Consider the following 7,928-nt stretch of genomic DNA (forward strand, 5'->3'; position numbering starts at 1 on the left):
CTTTCCAAGCCTCAGTTTCCTTATTTTTTCAGGCCCAAACCTCAAAGTTACCCTTGATTTCCACCCCCTTTCCTTTCCCATCTGTATCTAACCCATCGGTAAACCATTGGAAATATCTGTCTAAACTGTCTACTTCTCACAACTGTTGTCCAAATCACCCTCATCTCTGCCCTGGAGTGTTTTTTTTTTAACAGTTTAACTGAGATGTAATTCACATGTGGGCTTCCCTGGTGGATCAGACAGTAAAGAATATGCTTACAATGCAGGAGACTCAGGCTCAATCCCTGGGTCAGGAAGATCCCCTGCAGAAGAGAATGGCTACTCACTTCCATATTCTTGCCTTGAGAATTCCATGGACAGGATTTCTTCCCTTTAAAGTGTATCTTTCAGCAACTTTTAGTGCACAAGCATCACCACAATCTAATTTTAGATCATTTTTATCACTCAAAAAAGAAACAGCCACTCCCCATTCTCCACCACCAGCTTCATGCAACCATTAATTGTTTTCTGTCCCTATAGAGTCCCCTATTCAGGACATTTCATATAAATAGAATCATACAATACAAGGTCTTTTGTGACTGGCTCCTTTCATGGGTTCATCTATGCTGTAGCACATGTCAGCACTTCATTCCTTTTTATCGCCAAATAGTATTCCGCTATGCGGATAGTCCACAATTAGTTTATTTATTCATCAGTTGATGGACATTTGGGTTGTTTCTGCTTTTTGGCTCATGGAATAAAGCTGCTATGAACATTCATGTACAGGACTTTGTTTGGATATATGTTTTTGTTCCCTTGAGTATATACCTAGGCGTGGAACTGCTGGGTTTCATGGTAACTCTTGTTTCACCACTAGAGGAATACCAGATTGTTTTTCAAAGAGGCTGCCCCATTACACAACCTACTTGGCAATGTATGAGTGTTTCATTCTAGTGAACGTGAGGAAGTATCCTCACGATGGTTTTGATTCACATTTCCCAGAGGATTAATGATGTTGAGCATGTTCTCATGTGCTTACTGGCTATTTGCATATCTTATTTGGAGACATGTCTATGTACATTCTTGGCCCACTTTTTAATTGAGTTCTCTTTTTATTACTGAATTATGAGAATTCCTTATATATTCTAGATACAAGACTTTGGCCAAAACTGATTTGCAAATATTGTCTCCCATTCTGCGGGTTGCCTTTTTACTTTCTTATCCTTTGAAGCACAAGTTACTTTAATTTTGATGAGGTTCAATTTATCTGGCTTTTTTCCTTAAGTTGCTTCTGATTTTGGTATCATATCTAAGAAAGCTTTGCCTAATCCTAGGTCACAATGATTTATTCTTGTGGTTTCTTCTCACATTTTACAGTTTTAGCTCTTGCATTTAAGTCTTCAATCTATTTTCAGTTAACTTTTGTATATGGTGTGAGGTGGGGGGCTGACTTTGTGCTTTTGCTTGTGGATTTCATGTTGACCCTGTACTGTTCATTGAAGACACTATTCTTTCCCTCATTGAATTGTTTTGACATCTTTGTGGACAATCAATTGACTATATATTTGAGAGTTCATTTCTGGGCCCTCAATCCTATTCCACTGTTCAATATATCTGCTCTCATGTCAATGCCATACTATCTTAACTACTGTAGCTTTGTAATACGTTTTGAAATTGAGAGGTGTGAGTTTTCCAACTTTGTACTTTTTTTTCAAGACTGTTTTGTCTATTATGGGTCCCTTAAATTTCAATATGGATTTTAGGATCAACTTGCCAGTTTGTGAAAACACACTGGCTGGAATTTGGATAGGATTTGTATGGAATAGATCAATTTATATAGTGTTGCTATCTTAAGTCTTCTGATCCATGAACACAGGATGTTTCCCCATTTGTTTGAGTCGTCTTTGATTTTTTAAACGATGTTTTGTGACTTTCTGTATGTATATTTTACACTTTATATTAGCTTCTCCCTAAGTATTTTCTTCTTTTTGATGCTATTATAAATGGAATAGTTTTATTAATTTCATTTTTCATGTTATTCACTGCTCCTTGTAGAATTACAGTTGAATTTGTTTATTGATCTTTTATCCTGAAATGTGATTAAATTTGTCAAGGAATCTTAGTGAATTTTCAGAGGTTTTCATATACAAGATCATGTGATTTGCAACTACAGATGATTTAATTCTTTCTTTCTGATCTGGATGACTTTTATTTAACTTTCTTGCTTAAGTGCCCTGGCTGAATGGTTGATGGGCTTCCCAAGTGGCTCAGTGATAAAGAATCCACCTGCCATTGCAGGAGACATGTGTTCATTCCCTTGTCTGGGAAGATCCCCTGGCAAAGGAAATGGCAACCCACTCCAGTAATCTTGTCTGGGAAATCCCACAGACAGAGAAACCTGGCAGGCTAGAGTCCATGGCATCTCAAAAGAGTAGGATACAGCTTAGTGACAGAACAACAACAAAAATGGTAAACAGAATTGGCAGGAGCAGATATTCTTGTCATATTCCTGATCCTAGGGATGAAATATTTAGCCTTTCACTTATTCAGTATGATATTTGTGATGGGATTTTCATAGATGTTCTTTGTCAGGTTAAGGAAGTCCCTTTCTATTTCTAGTTTGTTGAGAGTTTTTATCATGAGAGAGTACTGGGTTTTGTCCATGCTTTTTCTGTACTTATTGAGATATTCACGTAGGTTTTGTTCTTCATTCTATTGATAAGACAGGTTTTGAATGTTGAACCAACCTTGTATTCCTAGGATAAATCCTGCAAGGTCATAGTATATAAAACTTTTTATATATTGCTAGATTTGGTTAGCTATTATTTTGTTGAGTATTTTGCACCCACATTTATAAGGGATATTGATCTATAGTTTTCTTGTAATACCTGCATTTAGTTTTGTATTAGGCTAATACTGCCCTCCTAGTATTAGTTGGGAAGTGTTTACTCCTTTTCTTAGAAGACTTTGTGAAGAATTGATATCAATTCTTCTTCAAGTGGTTGGTAGAATTCACCAGGTAAACTGATGTTTTTGTTTGTGAGAAGTTTTAAAATTACTAATTCAATCTCATTACCTGTTACAGGTCTATCCAGATTTTCTATTTCTTCTTGACTCAATTTTGATAGAGTGTTTCTCGCAACCTGTCCATTTCACCTAAGCTATCTAGCTTGTTGGCATAGTTATTTATAGAATTCCTTTGTAATTCTTTTTCTTTCTGTAAAGGTGGCTGCCGTGTCCCTCTTACATTCCTGATCCAGTAACTAGAATTTTTTTTTCTTTTTTCTTCATCAGCCTAGCTAAACATTTGTCAGTTTTGTTGATCATTTCAAAGACCCAAGTTTTGACTTCATTGATGTTTTTCCATTATTGCTCTGTTCCCTATTTCATTTATGTCCTTTCTACTATTTATTATGTTCTTCCATCTTCTTAAGTTTAGTTTGCTTTTTTCCAGTATGTTAAGATAGAAGTTTAATGTATTGATTTTAGATCTTTTTTAATATAGACACTTACACCTATACATCTCCATCTAAGCCCTATTTTAGCTGCATTCTTATGTTTTAATATTTTGTATAATTTTCATTAGTCTCAAGGTATTTTCTAATTTTCCATATGATATAGTCTTTGACCCACTGGTTATTTAGGAATATGTTGTTTAATTTCCACATATTTATTAATTCCCCTAACTTCCTTCTGTTATTGATTCTAATGTTATTGATTCCACTGTGGTTGAAGAAGATACTTTGTATCATCCTAACCATTTAAAAAGTTATTGAAGCATGTTTTATGATCTAGTGTATGGTCTAATCTAGAGAATATTCCATGTGCACTGAGAAGAATATACATTCTTCTGTTGTTGGGCTTTATGGAAATTTGTTAGATCTAGGGATGGGGGAGCCTGGTGGGCTGCCATCTATGGGGTCGCACAGAGTCGGACACGACTGAAGCAACTTAGCAGCAGCAGCAGCAGTTGGTTTATAATGTCGTTCAAACCTTTAAATTTCGTGTTGGTCTTCTGCTAATATAGCTTCCACCAGAGCAAACTGGTGACTGGGGCCCCCCTAATTTTGTCTTACCTCACCTGGGACAGAGCTTCTACCCTGCAAATGCAGCTAAGTAGAGGAAGAAACCCCTAGAACTCTTAGCCACTCCTGCCTGGACTAGAACGTTTGCAGCACAGAGCTGGGGAGATGAGAAATGCTAGTGGTCTGTCCCTCCTGAGGATATACTGTAGCCTCAACTGAGAGCTAGGGAAAGAAGGATTGATCCTGTGTTCTTGGCTGCACTCACCTAATTTAGAGCTTCTGTCGTTCTAAGTTGGGAATAGGGAGCTTAGAAATTAATTAATTAGTTAATTAAACTGAGTCAAGAAAAAATAAATGTGCATTTATTTTTTAAACACCATCCTTATAAGAGAAGGGGGACAAAAAGAAGCAAATGTAGAAAAATATGGAAAGCCTATTGAAAATGTGTTCATTTCCCCAGTACCCCTAGGGAGGAGGGAATGGATTGTACATCCATTGTGACAATTTAATAGATTTTCTGAAATAAATGTTTCTGTATTTTTTGTATGCCTTAGAACACTTTGCAGAGATTTTCATGGTTGTATTTTGTTTTGTCTTTAATTTTCAACAGTTACTGTTATTTCACTAAGGAGAGGATTTGCAGAACTCTTCACACTACCATTCAAGAAGCCATGTTCTCTCCCATGAATTTTTTCAACGGTCTCAAAACTGAGCCCATTTGCACCCCTATTCCCCTACATCTATTTCTACCAACAGCCAGAGAGACTCTCAGAAAGGATAAATTCCTTGCTTATCACTTTCCAAAGCCTTCCCATCAATTTTAGAATATCAATGACTTCCCAGTTCCAGAATGTTTCAACTACTGTCTATCCTTCCAACCTCACAACACATCATTTCTCTCCTCATTCTTTCCATATGGGCTGTCTTTCAGACCTCAGACTATGAAAGACTGTTTCCCACCTGGGGCTTTGCACTTGCTATTCCTTCTGCCAGGAACACTCTTTCTTCCAGTTGTCATATCCTTGGCTGCCTCTTGGGCTTTCCTGGTGGCTCAGAGGGTAAAGTGTCTGCCTACAATGCAGGAGACCCGGGTTCAATCCCTGGGTAGGGAAGATCCCCTGGAGAAGGGAATGACAACCCACTCCAGTACTCTTGCCTGGAAAATCCCATGCACTGAGAAGACTGGTAGGCTACAGTCCATGGGGTCGCAAAGAGTCAGACACGACTGAGTGACTTCACTTTCACTTTCTTTCTGGCTCCTTCTTGGTATTCAGTCTCAGCTGAGATGTCATCTCCCCAAAGAAATGACCACCCATTCTATCAAAATTGCTCTCCATCCACCCAAATCTGCATGTCACTTCTCTCCATCATATTGCCTTTGTCCATTTTCTCCATGGCCCCTCCCACTCCCCAAACTTGTCTCATTCATATATCTGTTCACTTTTGCATCCCCAGGTTTCCACCAGTAGAGAATCTGAAGCCCTGTCAGCCTGTTTCCCACATTTTCTTCAGTTCTTGGAACAACGCTGGGTACATTGGAGGGGTTTGGCAACCTGGCAAACTTAGCACTGGATTTTATACTCCTTTCAGGTCATTTGACAAATGTGATAGTTGATTATATGCATCAACTTGGCCAAGATATGGTGTCCAATTGCTTAGTCAAACATCAGTCTTGATGTTGCTGTGAAGGTATTTTTAAGATGGGGTTAATCCTTAAATAAGAAGATTTTGAGTAAAGATTAACTTTTAAATCAGCAGACCTTGAGTACAGCAGATTACCCTCCATAAGGTGGGTGGGCCTCATCCAATCAGTTGAAGACATGAACTACAAAGACAGGTTTCCTGAGGAGGAAGAATTCTTCTTTTAGACTGCCTCTGGACTTAAGAATGGCAATATTAACACATGCTGGAATTTCCAGCTTGCTGGCCTGACTTGCAAATTTTGGACCGTCAATCACAAGACAATTTATTAAAATAAATCTCTCAAAAGATATATATGTGTGTGTGTGTGTGTGTCAGTTCAGTTCAGTTCAGTTCAGTCGCTCAGTCGTCCGACTCTTTGCGACCCCATGAATCGCAGCACGCCAGGCCTCCCTGTCCATCACCAACTCCCAGAGTTCACTCAGACTCACATCCATTGAGTCAGTGATGCCATCCAGCCATCTCATCCTCTGTCATCCCCTTCTCCTCCTGCCCCCATATATATATGTGTGTGTGTGTGTGTATATATATATATATAATATACACATATAATATATACATACAATCACATATATTCTATTGCTCTGGAGAATTTGGACTAATATGATAAGAGTCAGTCCTGCTTTAGGAGAGGGACTAAAATTCCTTGAAGGCAGGAACCATGACATACCACTTTCTCCATTTCTATGTGTCTCCCCAGCACCCAGCATGACACCAAGTGTACAAGCGCTCTTCCATGAGGCCTTGATGACTTGACTAATAAATCAACAAATATCTCTGGGTCCCTTACATTGTAGACCTTTCACAGCTGCACAAGAAAGGGGAAAAGAAAATCTATCTGTGAACCAGGTTTCCAATCTGTTTCCTTTAAAACAAATGAAGTTTATATTCTATGGGAGCCCCTTAAAAAGAGCAGGCTTTATCCCATTGAAATTGAGTCTGTAAATGCAAAACATTAAAAAAAAAATAATGAATTGGTATTTGATATTCCTATATTTCAATATTCCTTTGATATTCCAATATGAAATTTAAACTGCTGGGGTTTTATGCATTCTTTGTCTTTCCTTTGATTTGGCACAACTTGTTGCTTTGAATATGTTTGCTTTAATCACTGGACCATGGAGCAGGAGGGATGTGTGTCTTGTTTGGGGAGGGGCTGGAGTGGGGGTTGGTGCAGCCATCTGGGCACAGAAAATGACTGCCTTCTGCAAATCACTGCATCTTCCTGCTGGAACACGGCTGGTGGGGATTGCCAGGCCCACAGGGAGGGGTGGACTTCCCTGGCCTTGATCCAAGGGGGACACTTGAACCTCTACCCTACAGTTCAAAGGCAGAACAGCAGAAAAAGCAGCTGCGGCAGGGTCCCTGGCAGGTGTCAGGACTGGGGACAAGATCCTGGGACATCTGACTGACAGCTGATCTGGAACACGAGTGCGTCCAGTGCCCACTGTCACATTCTCTGCGGAGGGGTAGGGGGTGGGAGATAGGGGAATTAATCAGGCAGGCTTTGACTAAAGAGAAGACATGATTTTGATGATTGCGGGATGGCGATGGTGACAGTGTTGATGATGAAATGCATAGCAATGTAGCTACAATGGCCCACAGTTATGAAGCCTTAACTACATGCCAGAGATGGTGCTAAATTCTTGAGAAGGACTGTCTCGTTTTACCTTCAGAATGGTTGTGTCTCTTTGCATTCCCCAAAGCAGACCCTGAGACCAGGACTTGGGTGCAGTTGTTTCATTTGGAGGTTGTTCCAAGGAAGAGTAAAAAGGAGACAGAGGAGCCGAGCAGGGCAGGAAGGGCTGGCTAAGGCGTTAGTCACCTTACAGGTACTGTGGCTCCACCTGCATGGGGATGCACCTCTAGGAAATTATGGGACCACCTCAGAATCGTCCCATAGGAGGAGGTGGAGGCTGCTGCATTCATCCCCGGACCCACACCCCCATTGGCAAAGGGTTTCTTCCAGGGTGAGAACTCCCCTGCAATTCTGAGTTGCAGGGGCCAGCTGGGGACAACCCTCAAGGTGATCTGGAGCCAGAAAAGGCTCTCAAGCAGAGCAGCAGAGTGACTGTGCCTCTTGAGAAGGAGAACCATCCCCCAGCCAGACACGGTCCACCACAGCTCAGGTGAACTTGGAGATGGGCTGAGAAGATCCAGGACTCAGCATCAAAGGACCTGTCACAGCACTTCTTGGAGAAGTATTTTATTAACCCCATTTGC

Source organism: Budorcas taxicolor, chromosome 21, assembly GCF_023091745.1.
Source record: "Budorcas taxicolor isolate Tak-1 chromosome 21, Takin1.1, whole genome shotgun sequence".
NCBI classification, from domain to species: Eukaryota; Metazoa; Chordata; class Mammalia; order Artiodactyla; family Bovidae; genus Budorcas; species Budorcas taxicolor.